The sequence below is a fragment of the Ornithorhynchus anatinus genome, chromosome 5 (genome assembly GCF_004115215.2).
Source record: "Ornithorhynchus anatinus isolate Pmale09 chromosome 5, mOrnAna1.pri.v4, whole genome shotgun sequence".
Classification (NCBI taxonomy): Eukaryota; Metazoa; Chordata; class Mammalia; order Monotremata; family Ornithorhynchidae; genus Ornithorhynchus; species Ornithorhynchus anatinus.
This window is the reverse complement of record NC_041732.1, coordinates 69,013,289-69,040,548: the sequence shown is the minus strand read 5'-3', so window position 1 is coordinate 69,040,548 and position 27,260 is coordinate 69,013,289. Positions and strand designations below refer to the sequence as shown.

At 46.8% G+C, this 27,260-nt stretch overlaps 1 protein-coding gene across 4 annotated transcripts in view; it reads left to right on the top strand.

Annotated features, from left to right (window-relative positions):
• SPSB1 (splA/ryanodine receptor domain and SOCS box containing 1) overlaps positions 1-27,260 on the top strand; it is a 104,157-nt gene that overhangs the window by 32,556 nt on the left and 44,341 nt on the right. The window contains exon 1 of one of the 4 annotated variants that reach the window (XM_029066516.2): positions 9,582-9,665. The exons of 2 other annotated variants lie outside the window; for them this stretch is intronic. The gene's annotated coding sequence lies outside the window, so the exon portion shown is untranslated. Of the gene's footprint in view, positions 1-9,581; positions 9,666-18,638; positions 18,884-27,260 lie in introns of those variants that run through there. One more of the 4 variants, XM_029066517.2, reaches the window with a different exon arrangement.

Genomic DNA, 27,260 nt, shown 5'->3' with positions numbered 1-27,260 from the left:
TGGCTGCTGCAGAAGCTCAGGCACAGAATTGGGAGTGGAAGACCAGTAGGCATCTCAACAAATCAGTTACTGAGCCAGGAACCTCCAGGGTGAGATTTCCAAGAGACATGGTTGAAGGTGTTGGGAGCCTGTGGACAGAGCAGGGGAGAATCTGAATTGGCCACTTTTTTAGGAGGAGCAGTGTGGCATGGCTGGATTTCTGTTTTCCAATTTGAAATTTTTCATTATTTCTTTGGGAATATGGATGACAGGCTCAGACGATCCAGTACACAGGTATGAAGTTACTACTCCAGTCTCATTTTCAACTGGGGGAACTTTCACTTGAGGAGCCAAGAGCCAAAGGAGGCCTGCTTGTCTCGAAATGGTGCCTTGACTTCCACTTTTACCTCCTCTTAAAAAACTGGCTGGGAAATTCCAGACCAAGGAACCTGAGTTTGCTTTTGATTTTTTTTTTAACTCGTTTAAACTATTCTCCCCTCCCCCAGCCTATTTCTGACTTGTTCTGTTCTCTGTAAATTCTTGGATTTCCACTCCCACCTTGTCAGTAAAGAAAATGGAAGAAACTCAGACAGTGGTGTCTGGAGCTCTCTCTGAAAAAAGCAGCCATTTAATGACAGGTACTGGAATGTGCTTTCTCCCCCCTGTCCCAGCCTCCCCATTTAAAAAAGAAAACCCATGGTTTAGTCTGCAGGGGCTTCCCAGAGAGTGGATGTTGAAAACATCTGCATTCTTCAGGCTTCCTCAGCTCAGCTGTTGACTGTCACACCCCTTATGGTGGTGGTACATCTGGGGTAATGCAAGAAACTTCAAAGGAACAGGGAACTTCAGACACTTCTGTTACCCTCCTTTCCTGCCAAAATGGCATAGGGGAACTTGGAAGCTTTCCAAAGCTTAGCTCAGGGGAGGATAGCCCCATTCTTTCTTAAAAAAAAAAAAAAAAAAGACCCAGCTCCCTCCTTTCCCTTTCCCCTGCAAAGTCTTCTCTGCTGCAGGATGCTTTAGTAGAGGCAAAGAGGCATTTCACAAGGGAAAAGAGTTAAATGGATTGTGTTATTTCAACAGGTGATTTAAACATAATTGCATGCCAATCAATAAGTGGTATTTATTAATGCTTACCATGTACAGATCACTGTACTAAGCACTTGGGAGAGTACAATAGAACAGAGTTGGGATATTGCTCCCTGTTCACAAGGAGCTTACATTCTAGAGGAAGAGATAGACATTAATCTAAATTATGGATATGTGCATAAGTGCTATGGGCCCAGAGAAGGATGAATAAAGGATGCAAAGCCAAGCACAAAGGCAACACAGAGGAAATGGGAATGAGGGCTTAGTGGAGGAAGACTTCTTGGAGGAGATGTGCTTTCAATAAGGCTTTGAAGGTGGGGAGAGTAATGGTCTGTCAGATATGAAGGGAGAGGAAGTTCCAGGTCAGAGGCAGGATGTGGGCAAGGGCGAGATAGACAAGACTGAAGTATATTGGCATTAGAGGTGTGAAATGTGCTGGCGTATAGTTCTTAGTCAAAGAAGGCACCACTGACTGAAACAAGTCCTGGGAGCCAAATTCATAAAATAAAGTTTATTTTTATTTATGATAATGGTTTTCGTTAAGCACTTACTATGTGCCAAGCACTGTTCTAAGCTTTATTTAAACCAAAGCCAGTCTCAGTAATAAAACAATATGCAGGTTCCGTGGTTTGACTCTTGTGACCAAAGGCTTTTTTCAGACCCATCCCATCCATCCCCATCCCCCAGACTAGGCAAAGAATCTTGCTTACTAGAGTAGGTTTCATTCAAAATCCCTTCCATCTGCTGGAGTGCTCAAGGCACCGTCTGAGAATGCGAGTGCATGAAACAAGTTAGGAATAATCCCACAAAGCCATTGTCCTGAGTTGGCCAAACGTGAGCATTTGTGCAACACCAGAGCTGAGGAAAAGGGATTCCAGATGCATGTAATCAAGGCATTTGGGCAACTTGATTCTGTGACCCTCTAATGCGCAGTGATGGGAATGTCTCCCCCAGCCGTCTTCCCTCTCTGGGGTCCCAGGAAGGAGCCAAAGAGCAGCTGCAGGAAGTGTTTCCCCCCAGTTACCATAAATTCTTTGCCTGTAGAAAAGTGCTCACTCAAGGTGTTCATGCAGGAGGGGTGATATATCCAGGAATCTTAGTCTTGTGAGCTCATTATGGGCAGGGAATATGTCTGCTAATTCTACTGTATTGTACTCTCCCAAGCGCTTAGTACAGTGCTCTGCACATAGTAAGTGCTCAATAAATAACATTGATTGATTGACAGAGTTAGCCTGCCCCTCTCTACATGCAGAGACAGAGGGTGAGGTAAGGGAGGCTTTAGATGACAGGCGCTTTGCTTTAATAATGGAGGTCTGAGTGAGGAAGGTGGGGATAAAATTCCTGGTGAGAATTCTAGAAGTGATCCTCATACTGAGTCCTGACCATTCAATAACCCATCTCTAGCAAGAGCCCAGAGAGGAGCTTTGTACTCTAGGGCGTTAAGGGATTGACCATAATATACTTTTTCTGTATACAGTAAGTGCTCAATAAATGCCATTGACTGGTAAACTATTCTGAGGGATTTTCTTGCCACTAGGCAGTGAATTGAACGAGCATGTGCCAAGACTGAGCAGCCGTGCCCAGGGTTGGACTGTGCATTGTAAGTGTCACTTGTGATAGGTCCTTCTTCATACTCCCTGCCTAGCTACTTGTGGGACTCCACCAAAGATCCAGCTGGTGATATCATTTCTTCCTTTTTTTTTGGTTGACAGAATGGTTGAGCTCAGTCCGAAGTATCTCTTGCTTTCCTCACACTTCCCTCTCGCCTAGTCTTGGGACCCAAATTAACCAGACCCTTGAGCACACTCCCATTTCAACTCCACTCCTAATATACCAAAAGGATGCCCTCTTTAATGGGATGAGGGATTAACCTTCCAAGGCCCTGGAGGCAAGGACATCTTGTGGCAGTGACAAATTAAGGTGCCCCACCCACCTCTACTTACCTATTAATCAAGGTATTTGTTGCATGCCTTATGTGTGCAGAATGCTGTACAAAAACTTGGGCGAATACAGTGAACAGAGTTGGTGGAGATGTACCCTGCCCACAATGAGCTTATACTCTGTGTTGGTTAAACCAACCAACCAACAGAGTTGGTTAGAGAAGCAGCGTGGCTCAGTGGAAAGAGCACGGGCTTTGGAGTCAGGGCTCATGAGTTCGAATCCCAGCTCTGCCACTTGTCGGCTGTGTGACCGTGGGCAAGTCACTTAACTTCTCTGTGCCTCAGTTCCCTCATCTGTAAAATGGGGATTAAGACTGTGAGCCCCACGTGGGACAACCTGATTCCCCTATGTCTACCCCAGCACTTAGAACAGTGCTCGGCACATAGTAAGCGCTTAACAAATACCAACATTATTATTATTAAACTCAGCCTGCCCCATCCTAAGAGATGACATAGATTCTAGACTGTAAGCTCATTGTGGGCAGGGAGCATTCTACCAACTCTGTTATAATGTTATATTTTACTCTAAGTACTTAGCACAGTGCTCTTCACATAAGTGCTCAATAAATACCACTGATTGAGAAGGGAGCAAAAACCTCAGAACCTTCCAGATCAGGGAGTTGCTTATTTCTCAGTATCCTCTCCCAAAAGGCCACTCATCTGCAAAGGCGGTCAGTCCCTCTCTTGGTGGTGTCAACTAAAGCAGGGGAAGATTTGGGAGAAGTGGAAGAGGACTAGCAAGTGAGGAAGAAATCCTGCCACTATTTTGGGCACAGGTAGAGCCAGGCGACCAAAAGGAGAGGTGATTATTTTATGGTCCAGAGGAAAGGGGACTAGGGGTGAGGGCTCTGTCATTCAAAGGATGGTTATTCCCTGACTAGGTTTAAAATTGGTTGCACAGCTAAATGTTAATGTTAAAGCCTTAAATGAATAAATGCCAGTTTTCTGCTCAGAGTCAGTGATGCTATGTACTCTGTGAAGAACTCGGGAGAACTTCAAAATGGAAAGGACACAGGGCTGGGAGTCAGAGAACCTAGGTTCACTTACCTGCTGTATGACCTTGGGCAAGTCATTTAACTTTTCTGGGCTTCAATTCCCTCATTTTGCAAAATGGGGATTCAGTGCCTGTTCTCCCTCCTATTTAGGCTGTGAGCTCCATGTGGTCAGTCAGTTAACTGTACTTACTGAGCACTTACTGTGGACAGAACATAGTACTAAGTGCTGGGGAGAGTATAATATAACAGACACAGTCCCTGCCCACAATGAACTGGGAAGAGTACAATATAACAAAAAAACTGACACATTTCCTGCCCGCAGTGGAGACAGACATTAATATAAATAAATTATATATTTGTACCTAAGTGCTGTCGGGCTGGGAGCGGGGATGAATAAGGGGAGCGAGTCAAAGCGTCACAGAAGAGAGAGGGAGAAGAGGAAAGGAGGATTTAGTAAGGGAAGGCCTCTAGGAGGAGATGTGCCTTCAATCAGTCTTTGAAGGTGGGGAGAGTAATTGTCTGTCAGATATGAAGAGGGAGGAAGTTCCGGGACAGAGGCAGGACGTGGGCGAGAGGTTGGCGGTGAGATAATTGAGTTCGAGGGACAGTGAAAAGGTTAGCATTAGAAGAATCGAGTGTGCAGGCTGGATTGTAGTAGGAAAGTAGCAAGGTGATATAGGAAGGGGCAAGGTGATTGACTGCTTTAAAGCCGATGGTAAGGAGTTTCTGTTTGATGGGGAGGTGGATGGACATCTACCACAGTGCTTTGTAAAGTGCTTGGCACATAGTAAGCACTTAGCAAATATCACCATTATTAGTATTATTTCATGGGATGGGGCCTGAGGGGACAGGGAGGAGAAGGCGTTTGAGTTCCAAGCCCAAGCAACCAGCTCATAAGGAACAGGACTACCCAGCCGGACCTCGGTAAGCTCCCTGTGGGCAGACATCATGTCTACCGACTCTGCTGTAGTGTACTTCGCCAAGTGATGAGTACAGTGCTGGACACCCAATTAAAAGCGTTGATTGATTCCCTCCTCCACCCTAAAGAGAAGAAGGAGCTAGGACTCTGGAGGTACCCCCAAGCATCCACTGCTTAAAGTGGGGACCCCTGGGCAGGTGGGACGGCTGCGGTCCCCCTCCCGAACTACCACCGTATCCCCCGGCCGTACTGTTCCCAGAACCAAGGTCCTGGGGCGGTCCATCCCAGTGTCCTGGTCGTTGCTGGAGAGAATGGATGCTGACCCGATTTGGGGAAGGAAGAGTCTCCTTTCCATCCTGCAGAACTGACTGACGCAGCATCTGCTGACTGCTTCCCCTCGATGTCGTGGCCCGACGGTTAGCATCGGCGCTCTAGTGTCTCCCTGGGTGCTGGGAACTGGTCTTAACCCAGGCCCCCCGAAGGGCCAACAGACACCCTGGATTAGCAAGAACTGAACTACCCAGAAGTCCGCTGACTCATCTTTCCACCAGCACCGCCGCCTCCGTCAGCCCGCCACAGAGACCGAGAAGGGGAAGCCTCTGGGCTCGACCTTTCCCCCAGATCCGCTGTCCATGTTGCAGTCTTGCTAGTGTGGGGCTTCTCTCCTGCCCTGCCCTCTTGAGCTTTTGCTGCGGTAAAGGAAGCAGCTGCCCCAGATTGCTGGAAGCCAGCATGGGAAGTGAGTGCCACCCTTTTTTCTGTTTTTTTCCTTTCCCTTTCCCTTCTGTGTCACTCTTGCACTTGGATTCGTACCCTTTACTCACCCCACCCTCAGTCTCAATCAATCAGTGGTATTTATTGAGCACTTACTGGGTTCAGAGCGCTGGGTCCTAAGCGCTTGGGAGAGTACAGTACAACAAGCTCAGCAGATACGTTCCACCACGTCAGCGCTTATCTATAACTTATTTTAATGTCTGTCTCCCCCTCTAGACTGTAAGCTCCCTTTGGGCAGGGAATATGTCTACCAACTCTGTTCTATTGTACTCTCCCAAGCATAGTTCAGTGCCCTGCACTCAGTGAGTGCTCAATAAATGAAACTGATTGTGGGCATGGGTGCCTTTGAAATACTTGTTGATGCTCTGTCAGTTCCCAGTTCCATTACGTTTTTGAATTAACCCTCCTGGACTGATCAGTTCACAAGTGCCCCCTTCCCCATGCAATCCCTCCCTCCTCCCTCTGACCCCCACTGCCAGGCTTTCTCTTCAGATGCAAATGCATTCTGCCCCCTACTCTGCCAATCTTCTTGCATTTGCTTAAGTGCTCTGGCGGTCAACTTTTATGTCCTAGCCTAAGACCTCAATCAATCCTTTAATAATAATGTTTGATTGCATTCTATGTGCAGAGTACTGTAGAGGGTTTAGGAGAGGACACCAGCTATATTTTCTGGCCTTGCCATATTTATAATCAATCAATAATTTATATTTATTGAGCTCTTACTGCGTGCAGAGCACCGTGCCAAGCAGTTGGGAAAGAACACTATAAGCGAGTTGGTAGACACACTCCCTGCCCACAAGGAGCTTACAATCTAGAGGGAAAGACAGACATTAATTTGAATAAATAAATTAGAGATAGGTAGATAAGTGATTTGGGGCTGAGGGTGGGATGATCAAAGAGTACAAATCCAAGTACAAGGGTGAGATTGAAGGGAGTGGGAGAGAAGGAAATTAGGGTTTAGTCAGGGAAGGCCTCTTGGAAGAGATGTGATATTAATAAGGCTTTGAAGGCGAGGAGAGTGCTCAGCGGATTTGAAGAGGGAGGGAGTTCCAGGCCAGAGGCAGGATGTGGGTGAGGTGTTGGCGGCGAGATAGACAAGATTTAGGTACAGTGAGTAGGTTGGCATTAGAGGAGCGAAGTGTGTGGGCTAGATTATAGTAGGAAATCAGCAAGGTAAGGTAGGAGGGGGCAAGGTGATTTGAGTGCTGTGAAGGCAATGGAGATGGTAATCTCTGCCAGACCTTACATCTGCTCCCATCTAGCTCCCTATTTTAAGTTGTTGACTTTGTTCAGCCCTTATGAAAGGGTCTAGGTGGAATCTAGATGAAATGAGATGTGGAATTGCTTTTCAGCATAATCATCAAACTAAAACCCCAATTCCCCCTCCTAAAAACCTATTCCACTAAAGTCTACGAAGCAGAGAGGAAGGGGAGCATATTTCTGGTGCTCTGAACATAATAAGCACTCAAATACCGTAGAGAAGTTGAGTCGTCTAGTGGACAGAGCACAGCCCTAGAAGTCAGAATGTCATGGGTTCTAATCCCAGGTCTGCCACTTGTCTGCTGTGTGACCTTGGGCAAGTCACTTAACTTTTCTCTGCCTGAGTTACCTCATCTGTATAACAGGGGTTGGGTGTGAGTCCCATGTGGGACAGGGACTGTGTCCAACATGATTACCTTGTATCTATCCCAGAGCTTAAAACAGTGCTTGGCACATAGTAAATGCTTAACAACTATCGCAGTTATTATTGATTGATGGATTAGGGATAAGAAGAAGTATCGTTGTACAGAATGTCCCACCAGGCACACAGAAAGTTCAGGGACTGATCCCCTGGATACTCAAATTGTTATTGACCAGAGTCAGGCAGAGCACTGATCAATCTGTCTTGGGCTTCATGAACCTCATTCCTGTAATGTCAGGTTCTTCCATAGGAAAACTGGTCCTGCATAAATTGCCAGCTTTGTGGTGTGTGCAAGTAGGGCCAGGGATTGGGTAGGACAAAGAATTAGTTGTGACCTAAGTGAAACTTCAAATTTGGTTTTCCCCCAGGCAAAGGTTCCAGTGCTTGTCTTCCCACAAAGGGAACTTTGTAGTTTGAGGTGGGAGGTGAACTCAAGTCCATATTCAAAACTCTCTGGTAATTAATGGGTGTGACCTCCCGGTGGGCTATAATTTGCTGGAGTAATAGTTCTCCTGACCCTCAGAGCTTTTCAGAACTGGAAAGTCATCCTGAAATTAAAATAGTGACTTTTTAGAAGAAAAATTCTTATGAAGCCTTGTGTGTCACTGTTCCAAATAGGAAACTTTCTTGGAGAAAAGAAGCCTAGTCAATATTGGGATTCTGGGAGAGGAATGACAGCAGGCAGTTCTTTGCAGGGAGGAGGAACGGAGGAGAAGAGTGAGAACAGAAGTAGAAACTGGAGGCCGGGAATTTTAATACAATTCCCTTCCCCCTGTGGGACATGTCACAAGTAAAATTAAACGTGGAGACTGAACTTCCTTAAGGTTTGGTGATCAGAAGGAATGAATCCGCTGCTGCCCATCAGGCTCTCCATAGAAGCAGCATGGTCTAGTGGAAAGAGCATGGATTGGGAGCCCTAGGACCTGGGTTCTAATCTAGACTCTGCCTTTTGCCTACTGTGTGACCTTGGGCAAGTCATTTCTCTGTGCCTCAGTTTCCTCAACTGCAAAATGAAGATTCAATACCTGTTCTCCTTCCTACTTAGAGTGTGAACTCCATTTGGGACAGGGACTGTATCTGGCCCGCTTAACTTGTGTCTGCCCAGTGCTTAGAACATTGCTTGACACATAATAAGTGCTTAACAAATACCATTAAAAAATGACCACTTCAGAATACTTTGGAGCAACAGCATGACCTAGTGGAAAGAGCACAGGTCTTGGAAGTCAGAGAACCTGGGTTCTAGTTCCAGCTCTGCTAACAAGCTGTTGTGTGACCTTGGGCAAGTCACTTAACTTCTCGGTGCTGCAGTTTCCTCATCAGTAAAATGGAGATTCAATACCCATTCACCCTCCCTCTTAGACTGTGAGCCCCATGTGGGACAAAGACTGTGTCCAACCTGATAACCATGTAGCTACCCCAGTCCTTAAAACAGTTTTTGTCCCATAGTAAGCACTTAACAAGTATAATGATACTAATGGTACTTGTTCAGTGCTTACTATGTGCCAAGGACTGTACTAAACGCTGGGGTAGATACAAGTTAATCAGTTTGGACACTGTCCCTGACTCACATGGGGCTCATGCTCTTAATCCCCATTTTACAGATGAGGTAACTGAGTCCCAGGAAAGTTAAGTGACTTGCTCAAGGTCACATAGACATGGTGGAATGAAGATTAGACTCCCAGGTCCATGCTCTATCCATTAAGCCACACTACTTCTCTAATGTCCTTATCGTCCTTATCATCCTCATCCTTATTCTTATTCCATAATGGGGTGCTCCTCCCTGTCCTTTCAGCCTGTGTGAGATTAGAAACTCTTTTCCCTAGAAGGGGAAATGCTACAAATCTGGCAGTAAGAGAGGGAGAAGTTGGCAAGATGGTGACATTTGGAGGAAGGGGAGAAATCCAGCTTGCAAGTCAGAAATTTTCACCACTGATGGCCTAGCTAACCCCAGTGGGCATTCCCCTGCTAGCGGAGCTGGGACTAGAATCCAGGCCTCTTGATGCCCAGTGCAGGGAACAGCCAGCTGGAGTTATCCAGTGGTCCTGGCAGGGGAGGGTTGGAGGTGAGGGGTGGGTGCCATCTGGTCACTACTCTCTGTTACTCTCTACTACTATTCTCTCCTTTGTTTTCACAAATCAGAAAATCTTCCTGAATTTGTATGGAAAGCAGGAGTCTGGAGCATATTGCCGTCTTGTTCAGAAACCTGTCACTTTGGGGACAGATGCACGTTTCCACTTCTTTATATTTGCAAGATTAAGATTAATGTGGAATGAGCAACGAAAAATGGGGTAAGCAGCCTGGTTCTAACAGTTCCTTTGGAGGGCCTTGAGTTCCTTGATTTGAAGACGCTCTCCACAGTCACACCTGCTTCTTCATCAAAAGGTTTGTGCAGCTTCACAGGAACCAAACTGTACTGTGATTTTGGTTCCCCTGGAATGAAAGGGTTTTTGTCAGCAGCAGCTTGTCATCCTCTTCCAGTCCTCGCCCTCTTTCACTATGGCGGAAACCTGCAACTTCATTTCCCCTCATCCCCCACCCTCTCTTCCTCTAACTGCAAATTCTGAATTGTTCATTACCGGAATCAGCTTCAACAGAGGCCAAGGAGTCTGAGTTGGAAGAATCAATCAATCAATGATATTTATTGAGCCCTGGGGAGAATACAGTACAACACAATTGGTATTCATTCAATCAATCATATTTATTGAGTGCCTACTGTGTGCAGAGCACTGTACTAAGTGTTGGGAGAGTACAACATAATAAATATTCACCTTCCATGCCCACAACAAGCTTACGGTCTAGAAGGACCTTGAGCTTCTAAGAATTTCTAAAATCAAAGCAGAAATAACATAGTTTTTTTTAACATGTCAGTTCCAAGGCAACCTTGAGTGTTCCTCCCTTTCCGGATTGTTGTATCTAGAGGTAGTTTGGGGGCAGTCTTCTGCTCTTTCAGTCAATCAGTCGTATTTATTGAGAGCTTATTTTGTGCCAAGCACTGTACTAAGAGCTTGGGAGAGTACAAATCCAAGTGAAAGAGGAACACAGCTAGGAAAGGGAGTAGGGAAATGAGGGCTTAGTTGGGGAAGGCAGGAAGAGGAGGAGACAGTTTTTAAATATGGCTTTGAAGTTGGGGAGAGGGATGGTCTGCCTCTGATATGAAGATATGATAAGATATGAATATATGATCATATGAAGATAAGATATGATGATATGAAGAGGAAGGGAGTTCCAGGCCAGAGGTCAGCAGTGAGATAAACCAGATAGAGGAAAATTGGCTAGAGGAGCAGTGTGTATGCAGGGTTGTCTTAGGATATCAGCAAGATAAGATAGGAGGGACCAAGGTGATTGAGTGCTTTAAAGTCAATGATGAGGAGTTTCTGTTTGATGCAGAGGTGGGTGGACAACCATTGGGGGTTCTTGAGGAGCAGGAAAATATGGACCAATTTTTTTTTTAAAAAAAACAATCCAGACGGCAGAGTAAAATAAGTACTGGAGTCAGGGGAGACAGAAATAGTTATTTCCCTATCCTTCTCTGGCATCCTCAGAGTAGGTCATCAGACCCTTGAGGATCCTAGGAAGAAGTGGAATTGCTTATCCACAATGCTGGGATAACCGTGCCTTTGCAGTATTTGTCTCAAACTCAACTCAACTCAAACAATTTTGTCTCAAAACAAAATAATGCCCGAATGGTTGTCAGGGTACAGGTTAATATGCCTGGGAGGGAGAAGAGAATTATTCTCAGCTTGGTCCCAAGGCAGGTCTTATTTTTGATCCTGGGAATGGTCCTTCGTGTCAGGGATTTGTTTTTCAGAAATATACAGTGGGAACCAGAACCGTGAGAAGCAGCATAACTTAGTAGATAAAGCTCAGGCCTGGGAGTTCAGGACTTGGGTTCTAATCCTGCCTTTGCCACTTTGGTATGTGACTTTGGGCAAGTCACTTCTCTGTGCCTCAGTTCCCTTATCTGTAAAATGGGAATTAAGACTCTGTACCCCATGTGGGACTTGGACTTTGTCCAGCCTGATTAGCCTGTATCTGTCCCAGCGCTCCGGTACAGTGCCTAGCACATAGTAAACTCTTTACATATAAAATAACCAGCAGTAACAACAACAATGAGAACATTTTCTGTATTCTGACTAGGTTGTTGCAACACCAGTTCCCCTTTTCCCAGAAGGAATTTGGTGGAAGGTAAAGACTTTGTTTTAAGTGTTACAGTAATAAAGTACCTTCTGATTGCCCTTCCTGAAAGCCTCATAAATTTCCGGGCTGACAAGCCCCTTTGCTCTTCCTTCCACTGTGTCTCCCCTCCTGCCGCCTGAAGACTCTTGGCTGAAAAGTTTAAGCTTGAGCAGACCGTTGTGGAGGGACTTTCCTTAGTACTTTAGTTTAGTCTGGTTCGGTTTAATTTGAAAGACCTGTTGGCTGCAAATCAAAACAGGAAAATCCCCTTTGATGTATGGCTGTATCCAGCTTACAAAGCTCATGGATCCCCTCTGCCTGGGTTTCCCCTTTACAGTTGAATGGTCGGTCCCTTGCCACTCTCCTCTGTGTGGGAAGTGGGGCCCAGGAGAGTTCACAGGATCTCTTCTCTTTTGAATTTCAGTCCTCACCTCCAAGGTGTCGCTTTGCACTCTTCTTCAAAGGACTACAGAGGGCTTTCTCTTTCATCTTCCTCATGTTCATCTTCCTCTTTCATCTTCCTCGCGCAACCGTGGGGGGTTGGAGGGATGGCAGGAATAAATAGCAGCAAGGTTGTTTCACTAGCGGTCCAGGCTGCCAAGCCTGTCAAGGCTGTTGTTGCCCCTCCTGCCCCTTCTACTTTAAGGGGGCAAGTTCGCCTCTGAGGAAGGGATGAGTGCCAGAGGATCGTAAGTAGGGGTGTGGATGTGTTTCCGCATGCATCTGTGCTTGCATATGCAAGTGTGTGTACGTACGTGGGCATCCTTCTAAACTGTAAGATCCTTGTGGACAGGGAACATGTCTACCAACTGTTGTACTCTCCCAAGTGGGCAGTGCTCTGAACATAAGTACTCAATAAACATGAATGGGTATACATATATGCACAAACTCATGTTTCAGCTCCTAATTAGGGTGCCTGGGAACAATGATGGTATTTGTTAAGCACTTACTATGTGCCAGGCACTGTACTAACTGCTGGGGTGGATTCAAGTAAATCAAACTGGACAAAGTCCCTGTCCCATGAAGGGCTCACAGTCTCAATCCCCATTTTCAGATGAGGGGACTGGGGCACAGAGAAATGAAGTGACTTGCTCAAGGTCACACAGCAGACAAGTGGCAGAGCTGGAATTACAACCCATGACCTTCTGATTCGCAGGCCTATACTCTATCCACTATGCCATCTTGCTTCTCACATTGCTCTTTGCTGGCATGAGCACTTTGAGTGGCGTAAGGCAAGATTCCTCTTGACTGTAAGCTCATTATGGGCAGAGAATGTCTGCTAATTATGTTGTACTGTACCTTCCCAAACTCTTAGTACAGTGCTCTGAACATAGTAAGCACTCTACAAATACCATGAAAGAAAACTCTGCTTTCCTTTTGCTGCTTCTCTTCTGTTCCCCCTTCTTGTGGTTTCTGTGTACTTGGAGGATCATAAAACAGCAGCAACAAGAGACAGGTCATGTCCTGGTGAACTCTTGAGAGATGTAAGCCTGGCTGGTGCCTGTTGGCAGGCCGGGGATGCAGATTTGGGCATGGACTACCTGAATCTGGGTTGCTCAATGTCAGAGGTGGGAGAGTAGTGAACCTGCTTTGGAAGGCTTATCTTCTCCTCTTTCTCAAGTTTCAGGACTAGGCTTTTGCCCAGTCATTCTGGAAATCTTTCATTTTCCTCACGTACATTTGAACACGTACTTCCTTTAATAATAATCATAATAATTGTGGTATTTAAGTGCTTACTACAAGCCAGGCACTATAATAAACACTGGGGTAGATACAAGCAAATCAGGTTGGACACAGTCGCCATCCCAGGTGGAACTCACAGTCTCAATCCCCATTTTACAGATGAGGTAATTGAGTTTCACAGAAGTGGCAGAGCAGGGATTAGAACCCATGGTCTTCTGATTCCCAGGCCCATAATCTATGCACTACTCAGTGTTGCTTCTCACAGTTTCTGGGTTATGTATGACTGTATTTTGGGTTTATTTGCTTGTGTGTGGGTTGTGGATAAGGTTGGGGAATGCTGCTTTAGGCTTGATTTCTGCCCCTTGAAGCTGGAATTACCGTAGAACCCCTTCCCTGGACCAATTTCCCAATTCATCTAAATAAAGAATAGCTAAAGAGACTGAGGAGCAAGTCTTGTGCCTCTTGTATTTACCAAGTGCTTAGTACAGTGCATTGTGCTCTGTGAACATGAAGTAAATACCCTTGCTATTTCTAATAGTTCAGAGTGGTGTTTTGGAAACTGTCTGCTCTCATTGGGTGGATGACACAAGTGAGCTGCTTCTTAGAATACTACTCTTCCTGTGGGAGCTCTGTATTGGGAGGCTACTTGGGTGTCACTAAAATAGCTTTGCTTTTCCTCCCCTGTATACTGTGTAGAGCTGCCTTTTGTGCCTGGTTATGTGTTTTGTGCCTGTTTACTTGTTTTGATGCCTGTCTCCCCCTTCTAGACGGTGAGCCCAGTGTGGGCAGGGATTGTCTCTATTGCTGAATTGTACTTTACAAGCATTTAGTACAGTGCTCTGCACACAGTAAGCACTCAGTAATGAATGAATGAATGAAAGTTGCTACCAAGGATGCATTTCACCTGTGGCTAATAATAATAATAATAATAATAATAATGTTAGTATTTGTTAAGCGCTTACTATGTGCCGAGCACTGTTCTAAGCGCTGGGGTAGACATAGGGGAATCAGGTTGTCCCACGTGGGGCTCACAGTCTTAATCCCCATTTTACAGATGAGGGAACTGAGGCACAGAGAAGTTAAGTGACTCGCCCACAGTCACACAGCCGACAAGTGGCAGAGCTGGGATTCGAACTCATGAGCCCTGACTCCAAAGCCCATGCTCTTTCCACTGAGCCACGCTAAAAAAGCCAAGGCAGGACCCACAGTTTCTGGCGCATTGTGCAATCAATCAGTTGTATTTGTTGAGTGCTTACTATGTACAGATCACTGTACTAAGCACCTGGGAAAGTACAATATAGCAGAGTTCGTAGAAACGTTCCTTATCTACCATGAGTTGACAGTCTAAAAGGGGAGACAGACAAATTGTGGATATGTACAGAAATACTGTGAGGCTGAGGGAGGGGTGAATAAAGGGTATATATCCAGGTGCAAGGATGATGCAAAAGGGAGTGGGAGAAGAGGAAATGAGGTTTGGTTGGGAAAGGCCTCTTGGAAGAGGTGTGGTTTTTAATAAGGTTTTAAGACTGTCCTTAAAGCCTATTAGTGTTTTCACCTTTGCCTTCTTGTCTCACAATCCTTTCAAGGCTGCTGCTGCTTCTCCTGCAGGGGTTTGTTGATGTTGGACTCTCCCAGCTAGAATGATGGACAAGCACGAGCGCTTGATCTTAGGATTTCAGGACAGAGAACCAGAACAGAAAAACTGGTAGAGGCTAAGGCAGGGGGAGGTTTTAAAAACTTGTTTGGAAGCGAGTTCAAAGGAAGAACAGGCGACTGTTCCCGCACTTTGTGTATGGATAGTGGAAAAGTCAAAAAAAAAAAAAAACAGTGCCAATTACCCTGTTGGGGAAGGCTCCATAATTATCTTTTGAAATAAAAGTAGAATCCTCCAGGAAACCGACTTACTGCCATTGAGGGATGTGGAGGTCTCACATATTTCTTAATTTCAATCAAGGGTCACTGCTGAAAATATCTCTGAAAGGAAGAGACCAGGAAGAATGGTTTTGAGGAGGGTGAACAGGGAACCTATGTGCTAACACTGTTGTACTGTACTCTCCCAGGTGATCAGTACATAGTAAGTGCTCAATAAGTACCGTTGATTGATTGAGGGATGCCTCTTAGCTAGGAGGAGGGACATTCAGCACTGCTTAGACCAGGATATCCCTGGAGGCTGTAAAGAAGTTATCCTGGAAGGGAAAGCTTTGTTACTGACAGACTATCGAACAGTAGTTGGTGTAAGGCAAGAAGAGCAGTGAAACCTGCCAACTTTATAAAGCACAACTGTGGAGAGAGGAACCTGGGATTCCTCTGAAGAGTTACTGTAAGATGCAGTTACTTGGGAAACTGGGCATTTGTAATTCACCTACCTGTTCTTTACTGTGAACTAAGTTACAAAGCTTACAACTTGTAAAGTGGTATTTACTGCAGCAGTTAATGGAAATCCCACATCTCCAGCTACCTTTTGACTTTTCTAGCTTCCCTATCCCCCTAGATTTGTGAGGGGTCTTCTGTTGTCACACAATCCTACAGGAAGTGTTCCTGGAGGAGGCAGAATGCTATCCACTTGTAACCTTTTTGGAGTATGGGTGCACCCTCCCCAAATCGCTGTGTGAGGGTGCCTCATCTTGGATAATGAAAAGGCCTTCAGGTCTCCTAAGTTTATGGATCTGCTACTCACTTTATTGTACATTTCATTAAGCAGTTAAAAGTTAACTGCCTAATGTAAATAGGAATCCATTAGCTGTTCATTTATAGCTTTCTTCTAGTTCCTGCCTGGAAACCAATAGTGTTTGGGTGTGTGCATGAGGCCACTTTGATCTATAATCTCTTCTCTCCCCCTCTGTCCATGTCTAATGAGATGACTGCAAATTCAGGAAAATAAGTGTCACAGGGTAAGGTTCTTCCTTGAAGTGTAGAAGTCTGAAGGTGGCCAGTGGTGGCCCTTGCAGGTGCCAGATACCCCAACAGGTATGACATGACACACATTGTGCCAGGCACTCAGTAGTTTTCCAGGGGAAGCCCTGGACTTCCTTCTCTGCTCCCAACTAACTCCACGGCCTTTGCAGTCCCTTCCCAGACCCCTGGAAACACAGTTGTTTCTTCTGACCTTTCTAGTTGTAAATATTTGTCAATATTTTCATGTTTGTCTCCTCTGTTAAAGGGTAAGCTCTCTGTGGGCAGAGAATCTGTGGCCTAGTGGAAAGAGCACGGGCCTGGAAGTTAGAGGAACTGGGTTCTAATACCAGTTCTGCCACTTGTCTGCTCTGTGACCTTGAGCAAATCACTTCACTTCTCTGGGCCTCAGTTCCCTAATCTGTATAATGGGGATTAAGACAGTGAGACCATTTGGGACAGGGACTGTGTCTAATGCGATTACCTTATATCTACCCCAGTGGTTAGAACAGTGCTTGATACATAGTAAGCACTTAACAAATACTATTAAAAAATGCAAAAGCATTAATTTTATTATTCTGTACTTCCCAACCTGATTAACTTGTATCCACCCCAGTGCTTAGAACAGTGCTTGGCTCATTTGGCTAAACAAGTACCATAGTTATTAATTGTTATAATTATCTAGTACACTGGGAGCCTCATGGGAAAGGGACTGCATCTGACCTGATTATCTTATATCTACCCCAGTGCTTGGTAGAGTATAAGAATTTAAGCAATATCACAGTTATTAATGGGTGCTCGTTAAATACTACTACTGCTTCTGAGCCATGGGATTCAGATATAGGAGCTGAATTGGAGGAAGGCTGGGTGTTTAATAATAGACATGAAAGTGTCCTGGTGTTGGTCAGGCTGGTGGAAATGGAGGGGGGTTGGGGAGGAGGGGAGGCGGGAGGGACAAGGGACTTGGCAGGTCAGCTGAAAACTACCAAAGGTCCCAGCTGCCCATCTGGAGCAGGAAGCTGATGGGGCAAATCCCAACTCTTAAGAAACATGCTGGCCAGGTGGGCATAAGATGAACTTTCCCCCTCCAGTCTGTAAACTCCTTGCGGGCAGGGAGAGGGCCTTCCAATTTTGTCTCCCAAGTGCTTAGTACAGTGCTCTGTACACAGTAAGGGCTCAATAAATACCACTGATTGATTTCCAGGAAATTCTTGCTTTCTGAAACAACTTATATGCCTGATCATTTTTGCAGGGTGGGGATGCTTTTGAAAAGACCTAAAGCCTTGACAATATGAAAGTAGGCTTCGGTTTCATCATTGGGAAAGCAAAGGGAAATGGAAGAGTTTCTAGAAGGTGGGTGGTGGTGTGTGTGCGGGTGTATGAGTGAGAGAGATGCCACGTGATAGTGGTGACCAGGGAGTTTTGTTATTGAAGCAGATTTTGTTGTTTTCCTTCTGAATTGGAAAGTGTAAGGGGTGCAAAAAGGGTTTTCAGCAGGAGACTAATCTCCTTGGAGGGGACCAGATGGAGAGGAAGGTGACAGACATGTGCTTATATCTTTCTGCCTGTTGGCTCACCTAGAGGGGTCCAGGTCAGTCCACGGCTGTGGAAAGTCCAGCATTTAAGCTCAATAATAATAATGTTGGTATTTGTTAAGCGCTTACTATGTGCAAAGCACTGTTCTAAGCGCTGGGGTAGACACAGGGGAATCAGGTGGTCCCACGTGGGGCTCACAGTCTTAATCCCCATTTTACAGATGAGGGAAGTGAGGCACAGAGAAGTTAAGTGACCTGCCCACAGTCACACAGCTGACAAGTGGCAGAGCTGGGATTTGAACTCATGAGCCCTGACTCCAAAGCCCGTACTCTTTCCACTGCGCCACGCTGCAACTCTAACAGTGACCCACCTCTTCTACAAGCTTCTTGGGATTTCCGCAGTCCATCCTGTCCATCTCAGCAATCCCTGTTCCGGATTGACTTTACAGGTTCTAAGAGAAGATCTTGCCCCTCCAACCAGGAGCAAATCCTTTTAAATAAACAGAAGCGTTCCGCCAAGGTCAGGGGAGAATGATAAATCTACCACTTAAGCGTTAGAGGTTGAGTGTGTTTGTCCCTCTATAAATGATTGTGAAGCTTTCCATGCAAGACCAAAATGCCCAGTTTGATTTCCTCAGGGTTTTTTGGGTTTGGTTTTTTTTAACCTTTCCCCTTCCTCCCCACCTTCTGCCAGAGAATCCGCAGTAGGAGAGTGCTCCCGCAGAGTCAGGGTTTAAGTGTCAGCTACATGTGCATCCACCGGACAGACACAGCTCCGCCAGATGGGGGGCTGAGCCAGGCTGAGCAGAGAGAGAGCCCTTTGCTGGGAGGAGGAGGAAGAGGAGGAGGAGGAGGAGGAGCTGCAGATCGTAGAGCCCCCCACCACCACCTTCATTTAGGCTGAGCCCCGGCGGCCCGCTTTCCTCTAGAAGAGGGGCCGGGGAAGGGGCGATGTGGCGAGCTTCTGCCTCCAGCACCGGGCCAGCGTGCCTGCTTTCAGAGCGAGGTCCTCGCCGGCCTGGAGTGAGGTGGTCTCCGGCCCGGATGGGGTCTCCTGGGGTCTCCCACTCATGACAGCCGAGCCTGCATGACGGACACAGGGGACGGTGGGCAGCACACAGGGGACGGTGGGCAGCACACAGGGGACGGTGGGCAGCGGGACCGGCCAGGGTTCCTGGGAGCCGAAGCCCTTGTGGGCAGGTAGAGACCTGCACCTCCAGGTAAGAAGGGGGGATTGGTGGGGGGGGGGGAGGAGGTGTGTGTGTGTGTGTGTGTGTGTCCTCCCCCCACCCTTCTATTTGCATGCAATTGTGGGTCGTGGTTGGGACTGGGGAGAGTTTCTCTTTGGGAGTAGACTTGCATGGAATAAGAAAGGGAGAAGTGAAGCGAGATGGAAAAAATAAGGTAGGCAGCTTTGTCCCCGGGCTCTATCTCAGAAACTCTGCCAAGAGGCAAGGGGGAGTGAAGGAGGGGTGTGTGTGTGTGTGATTAGTGGGGGAGGAGGTGAAAAGGGGGGTGCAATTGGGGCACGGTGGGGAGGGGGGGCAAGTGTTCTGGAGTAAGTTGGGGAGAAAAAACTGACCTGTTAACCCTCCTCTCCAAAACTTTGTAAAGATCCCTATCAGCTGACCTTTCCCTAAAGGATAGGGAAAGAAGGCAGAGCTCCCCATTCAGGGGTGGTAGGCACAGAGGAAAGTTTGCAAAGAAATTGGTTGGAATTTATGGCTTTCCAGGAAGCTGGAATTTCCTTTTTTCTCCTCCTTATTGCCGCTCACTTTCTGGAGGGAGAAGGAAATATGAAATATGAAGCTTGCCCCAGGGAAGTTCAGTCCCGATTGAGAGGGAAAGGTTATGGGATACCTGGACCTTGGAAAGAGCAGCCCCAGATCTGGGATGAAGGTCAGCAAGAGGAGTAAGTGGGCTGTGTGTCTTGCTCTGGGTAAAGGGATGCTTGCTCCAGGAGGGTCTGGCCAGGTGGTGACCAAAGGGATGAGCCCCATTTCTCTTGAAGAGCCAGAGGTGTTTTGCACATAAGGATAAGAGGAGAGTTTTACTAGGGAAGCACACAGTGAGCTGCTTAACTCTCTCACCCCTTCTCTTTGGCATGAAGTTATATCTGCAGTCCTTGGCAGGCTAGGCAGCAAGATTGGACTTGAGCTGGGCTCTTCCCTGGCAGCCAGCCCTGCTCAGTCTTGTTTTACGATACTAATTTGCTGGGTCCATTAGGGTTCCTTTCCAAGTAATTAAAAGGACAAGGTGGCTGGATTCTAGGAGGAGGGAGGCAAAAGCCTTCCTCTGCTCCGCTTAAGAAGATAGCTGGCTGCCTCAGAATCCTCAAGCCGCAGTGCTTTGCCAAGGAAACAATCCATAATATAATACAAACACACCTTCTTCCCCTCACCCCCACCCCATCATGAAAAATCATAAACACCCCAAAATGAAGCTGCACATTAGGAGAGACAGGGGTGTGAAGTCCAAAAGGGTGGTAATGTCTTATGAGAAGTAGCACTTCTGTGCATATCCATAATTTATATTAATGTCTGTCTTTCCTTCTAGACTGTAAACTCGCTGTGGGCAGGGAATGTGTCTGCTATATTGTTGCGTCATACTCTCCCAAGCACTTAATACAGTGCTCTACATATAGTAAGCACTCAATAAATACGATTGATTGCTATCTTTTTTTTTTTTTGGCCAGGGAGGGGCAAGAGAGGTAGTGATTCTTGGTCCAAAATTTAGGTAATGTGTGTGGGCTTAGAGTAATCTCCGCCAACCCAGCCCTACCACACAGGACGGCCTGACTTTCTGGCCACCATTACCTTCCACCTGGTGGTCCTATGCCCCCAGCAGGGTGCACTCACTTCCCTCCAGCTCAGCAGGCGCCACTCACATAGCTCCCCTGATAGCAATAATAATAGTGGTATTTGTTAAGTACGTACTTGGGGCCAGTCACCAAATATTGGGGTAGATACAAGGTTATTCGTTCATTCAGTCGTATTTATTGAGTGCTTACTGTGTGCAGAGCACTGTATTAAGCGCTTGGGAAAGTACAATACAACAATAAACAGTGATATTCCCTGCCCACAGCAAGCTCAAGGTCTAGAGTTGGGGAGACACAGGCATCAATACAAATAAATAAAATTACAGGTATGTGCATGAGTCCTATGGGACTGGGAAGGGAGAAGAGCAAAAGGAGCAAGGCAGGGCGATGCAGAAGGGAGAGGGAGATGAAGAAAAGTGGGGTTTAGTCTGAGAAGTCCTCTTGGAGGAGATGTGCCTTCAATAAAGCTTTGAAGAGGGGGAAGAGTAATTGTCTGTCAGAAGGCATTCCAGGCCAGAGGCAGGACATAGGCTAGGGGTCCTCAGCGAAACAGGCGAGATGGAGCCACTGTGAAAAGGTTAGCCCTAGAGGAGTGAAGTGTGCAGGCCGGACTGTAGAAGGAGAGAAATGAGGTGGGGTAGGAGGGGGCAAAGTGATGGATCAGGCAAAGTTCCTGGGACTTACAATGTAAGTAGGAGGTAGAAGGAGTTTATCAGATGAAACTGAGGCACAGGAGGCACTAAGTGACTGGCTCAGGGTCACACAGCATACAAGTGGTAGAGCCAGGATTTGCACCCAGTCCCTCTGACTCCCAGGCCTGTTCTCTTTCTTCTAGGCCGTGTTGCTTCTCGCTGGCTCAGAGTCCAATCCCTGGTTCTCTTGAGTGCACTCTGTTGGAGTAGTAGTAGTAATAGAATTATTAAGCACTTAAAATGTGCAGCGCACTATACTAAGCACTGGGAAAGAATGCACAGATGGGAATTAGACCCTGTACCTATAAAGGCTCTAGATTGTAAACTCCTTGTGGCAGGGAATGGGTCTACCAGATCTGTTCTATTATACTCTCCCAAGTGCTTAGTACAGTGTTCTGCACTGCTAAATAAATATCATTGATTGGTTGATCTAGTTGCTCATCTGCCCCCAGAGAGGCCAGCTTGGAATGGAAGCAGCATGGCATAGAAGCGGCATGACAGAGTGGGTAGAGCACGGACCTGGGAGTCATGGATTCTAATCCCGGCTCTGCCACTTGTCTGCTGTGTGACTCAGGCAAGTCACTTTACTTCTCTGTGCCTCAGTTACCTCATCTGTAAAATGGGGATTGAGACTGGGAGCCCCATGGGGGACAGGGACTGTGTCCAATCCGACTTGCTTATATCCACCCCAGTATTTAGTACAGTGCTTGGCATATAGTAAATGTTTAACAAATACCACAGTTATTATTATTAGAATTCTGGGCAGAGGGCTGACTGATACAGAGCACCATGTACAAGTAACTAGTCTTCAAAATGGAACATTAAAGAGCAAACTTCAGAAGTGAATCCTTGACCATTTGCTTGCACCAGGGAATTAGACACCAGGGATGTTAACTTGGTCAAATTCAGCTGTAAAACCTGCCCAGGCCCTGAGCATTCCCTTCCCAGTGTTACTTGTTGGCAAATCATGGGATGTTTTTGTAATGGGACCGACTTGCATTTGGAAGAAAAAAGTGAAGGTTTGGACCTACCCCTCTGGTTTGGTTTGACAGTGCTTTGCTAGCAAGCCCAAAGAAATCAGCCCCTGGGAGGGACCTCCCCTTTGAACTCTGAAGTGTGGCTAAGATTTTGCATCTCAGAGAGCCCCTTGTGTTTAAAAATAAAAAAAAGGAAGGGTCTTTGATACTGATTTACTGGCTATCAACATCAAGCAGTTTTAAACGTGGGTTTGAGCTGAGCATTCTTGTTGGCCTTCCTTCTGCCATCTCCTGCTTTTCTGAGTTTTCATTTTAATGGGGTTGGAGTGTGGTTTCCCAAAAGGGGAATGGGGTGAGGTGGGGGAGGGATGGGTTATATAACAGCCTCGTGAAGCAGAGCATCGAGTCTCTCCGGTTCCTGGAGGACCTTTTAAAAAAGGGAACAATTACCTTGTAATTGTTACCAGCAGCTAAGAGATGGTGCTGTAAGGCCTGGAGAGCCAAGCTTACAGTCCTCAGTGTTTGTTTTTCGTTCTGTGTTCCCAAAGCAAATGGTAACTAAGGCCAGTTTCCTCTTAGTGACTGCAGGGTGCTTCGGGCTGACTCTTGCGCGCTAATCCTAGCTCACCGGGGAAGACCCTCTCTGGAAATGAGAGTGTGATGTGGGCGTTCTGCTGTGCCAGCACCAGCACCAGCCCTCGCCCCCAGAAATTCTGGCTCTGTGGTTCTTGGTTTGCTTTTCTTTGGGTTGGCTGCTTCATCTTGGCTTTAGCACTCCTGCATTCCTTCCTCACCCCCAGAGCTGGACACCTTTTCCTCCTTCTCGGATTAGCCATTTGCCTCCAGGCCTGGCCATGCAGAATCCAAGGTAATTAAGTAATTAATGTCTGGTGGATGCCCAGGGCTTGTTCAGGAGAGTTTGGAAAAAGAAAGGTGGCTTCTGCCCTCCGTAATGGTGATGCACTCTGCACTCGGGCCGGGCTTGAGATGGTTAGCGCGAGGTGTGTACTGTGGAAGGCACATCTTCTCCAAGAGGCCTTCTTTGACTAAGCCCTCCTTTCCTCTTCTCCCACTCCCTAATGCGTCACCTTGACTTGCTCCCTTGATTCATCAGCCCCGTCCCAGCCCCATAGCACTTATGTACATATCTGCAATTTATATTAATATCTATCTCCCCCTCTAGGCTGTATGCTTGTTGTGGGCAGAGAATGCATCTGTTTAATATTCTATTTTACTCTCGCAAACCCTCAGTACAGTGCTCAGCACACCATGCTCAATAAATAAGATTGCCTGACTGACTACTGTCAAAGGGGCAGGGGGTCAGTGGCTGTTTTAAACTTGAAAAATTTGCTACTTGCTCCAGCATTTCCCCACCACCTGAGCCCTTGGTTACTCACATCTTTCCCCATCCCTCCTTCCAAGCACTTGTGCACATATCTTTAAACCTGCTTCCCACTCCCTTTAATTTATTTTAGAGTTTGCCTCCCCCACCTTCCTCCCCATGCATTGTAAGTTCCAGGCAGAGATCATGTCTAAGAAGTGTTGTTCTCTCCCAAGCACTTAACAGTACTCTGCACAGAGTAAGTGTTCAATAAATCTATTGATTGATCTGCAAGGAGGTGACCAAGAATGAAGAAAACATGGATGGGAATGAAACAAGGACCCTCTCTGTAGCAGTGGAGAAACAACTAGTCCATGGAAACCTTGGGGAAGAGGTTTGAGAAGGGAACGAAAAAAGTGAAGCAGTGCAGCCTAGTGGATAGAGCACGGGGCTGGAGTCAGAAGGACCTGGGTTCTAATCCTGGCTCTGCCACTTGTCTGCTGTCACGGTGGGCTAGTCACTTAACTTCTTGGTTCCTCAGTTACAACTTATCTGTAAAATGGGGATTAACACTGTGAGCCCTTTGTGGGGCATGGACTGTGCCCAACCAGATTATCTTGTGTCTACTCCAGAGTTTAGTACAGTGTCTGTCAATATAAGTGCTTAACATATACCATTAAAAAAAAGTGGCTCCATGCCTAATGTCTGTAAAGCTGGGTGCCCCCTTTTTCTTCTCTTGGTAGTTCTCTGCCAGAAGAGAAAAGCTCTGGTTAAGAGTCTGTTTGAGTCAAACTTCCTTCTGCATTCTGCTCCCCTATCCTGGGGGCCTCTGACTGGGGACAACCTGAACCAAGGGTTGCCCACTCTCAAGCTCTAAGGATCTGGCATTGAGCAGAGGCTGGCAGCCAGGAGTTGATCCATCAACAAATTCCCATTTTCAAACCAGCCCACCCTTAGGGATGTGCTGTGGTCGCCGGTTGGATTTAGGAAGCGGTGAAAACTCTGGGCATGTCACTCCCCTCCTTAAAAACCTCGAGTGGTTGCCTATCAACCTCCGCATGAAACAAAAACTCCTCACTCTGGGCTTCAAGGCTCTCCATCACCTTGTCCCCTCCTACCTCACCTCTCTTCTCTCTCTCTACTGCCCACCCTCCACGCTCCGCTCCTCTGCCGCTCACCTCCTCACTGTCCCCCATTGACGCCTATCCCACTGTAGACCTCTGGCCCACATCCTACCGCTGGCCTGAAATGCCCTCCCTCCTCACTGCCACCAAACTAACTCTCTTCCCCTCTTCAAAGCCCTACTGAGAGCTCACCTCCTCCAAGAGGCCTTCCCAGACTGAGCTTCCCCTTTTCCCTCTGTTCCCTCTGCTGCCTCTCTGCTTTCCCTCCGCCCTCTGTTCCCTCCCCCTTCCCCCCCTTCACTTCCCCTCAGCTAAGCCCCCTTTACCTCTGCTCCTCCCCCTCTCCCTTCCCCTCCCCTCAGGACTGTGCTCATTTGGATATATTTTAATTACCCTATTTATTTTGTTAATGAGGTGTACATCCCCTTGATTCTATTTATCCTGATTATATTGTTTTTGTCCATCTGTCTCCCCCGATTAGACAGTGAGCCCGTCATTGGTTAGGGACTGTCTCTATCTGTTGCCCAATTGTACATTCCAAGCGCTTAGTACAGTGCTTTGTACATAGTAAGAGCTCAATAACTACTATTGAATGAATGAATGAACCAAGGTAGGATTTGATGAGCATCTCTCTAGGGCAAGGGTGAAGCCCATAATAATGATAATAATAATAATGATATTTGTTAAGTACTTACTATGAGCCAAGCACTGTTCTAAGCACTGAGGTAGATACAAGGTAATCAGTTGTCCCACATGGGTCTCAGTCTTTAATCCCCATTTTACAGATTAGGTAACTGAAGTACAGAGAAGTTAAGTCACTTGCCCAAAGTCACACAGCTAACAAGTGGCAGAGCCGGGATTGAACCCATGACCTCTGACTCCCAAGCCTGTGCTCTTTCCACTGAGGCATGCTGCTGGTATTTATTAAGCGCTTACTGTGTGCCAAGCACTTTTCTAAGTGCTGGGGTAAATACAATCAGGTTGCCCCATATGGGACTCACAATCTTAATCCCCATTAAGGGATGGGGATCCCTTAAGGGATCCCCATTAAGAGATCCCCAATCAGGTGAGGTAACTGAGGCACAGAGAAATTAAATGACTTGCCCAAAGTCACACAGCTGATAAATGGTGGAGCCAGGATTAGTTAACCATAGTTAACCATACAGAATCCTGATCCCTGGAGGGTGCAGACCACCCAACTTCAGTGATAGAAAAGACCCTTCATGATCACTCAAATCCCTTTCCTTGGGTGTTTGGAACTGGTTTTTTTGTTTGTTTTTAATGAAGTTAGTTAAATTCCTACTCTATGCTAGGCACTGTACTAAGCACTGCAGTACATACAAGATAATCAGGTTGGACATAGTCCCTGTTCCACATGAGGCTCACAGTCTTAATCCCCATTTTACAGGTGAGGTACCTGAGGCACAGAGAAGTGAAGTGACTTACCCAAGGTCCCACAGCAGACAAATGGCAGAGCAGGGATTAGAACTCAAGTCATTTCACTCCCTGGCCTGTGCTGCTCTAGGCCATGCTGCTCCTCTCACCTCGTGATGATTTCCCCTTGCTGGCAGGATGCCTGCTTATCCTTAAGGAGGTTTTCCTGTATGGAACCCACTGGAGCCAGAGGTACCCAGAGTCCAGCACCTAAAGTTAGTTTGTTGCCATCGCTTAGGAATCAGAGGTGGGATCGGAGAAGTTTTGAACCCCGCTGAACAACTTTCACATGGGATCCCTTCCACCGGCACAGCTGCTGCTACCATTAAGCCACAGTGATTCATTGTTAGCGGGTTTCAAGGGGAAAGAGTTTTGTTACGAAAACCTTGGTCCTGATTGCTTGTTTTGTTGGCAGATCTTGCTGTTTCAGCAGAAAAGAGGCACTTTTGATATGGGAACGGAAACTCAGGACAGTGCTAGAAATATTCCGTGTGTTTGTGGGAGGAGGTGCGGGCGGTGGGGCGGGGGGGTTCTCCTGCGGTACTCCTGCAGCTAAGGAAACAAGTTCATCCAACTCAGGGAGATGCAGCGAGATTAAGTGCCTCCCCGGACTCTTTGCAAGAATGTAGAAAGGGGAGGCGGAGGGCAGGGGGTGGGGGTTTAAACCGGGCCTCCTTTCGCACTGTCCCATGAGCGACTTGGTGTCGAATGCCGAGGAATGCTGAGCTTGGCAGTGAAAGATCTCGATGCATGTGGCTTGCTCCCTTTTGGTCCACAAAGGTAAACATTTTGCTGTTTTTAATTTTATGGAAAGTTAAGCTCGCGGAGGAAATACCTTTCTAAATGTGGCCTGCCTGATGTCACGGATCAGACATGCGGAGGCGGGCGTTGGGGATGAAGATCGTGTGCAACGTCGATTGTGCCAGTGGGATGGAGCAAGAGTGCAAGCTAGTAGCGTCTGGGGAACCAGACAGTGGGTCTTAAAGGGCCCCCCAAAAAGGAGGGGGTACCCTGGTTGTGACCTAGGCCAGGCAGGCCCTGGTTCCAGCTTCTGCTGCCCCTACCCACTCCGCCCACCCCCTCACTGACCTTGCTGTCTTGCAGAAGTTGGTCCAGTGGTTGATGCTCTGCTGTGTCTCTCTTCTTCCACTGCCCTCCTGTCCATTTTTTGTTTGCCACCTCCAGACTTGAAATATGCCCAAGAAAAGTTTCAGGCCCTGGTATATCTTGG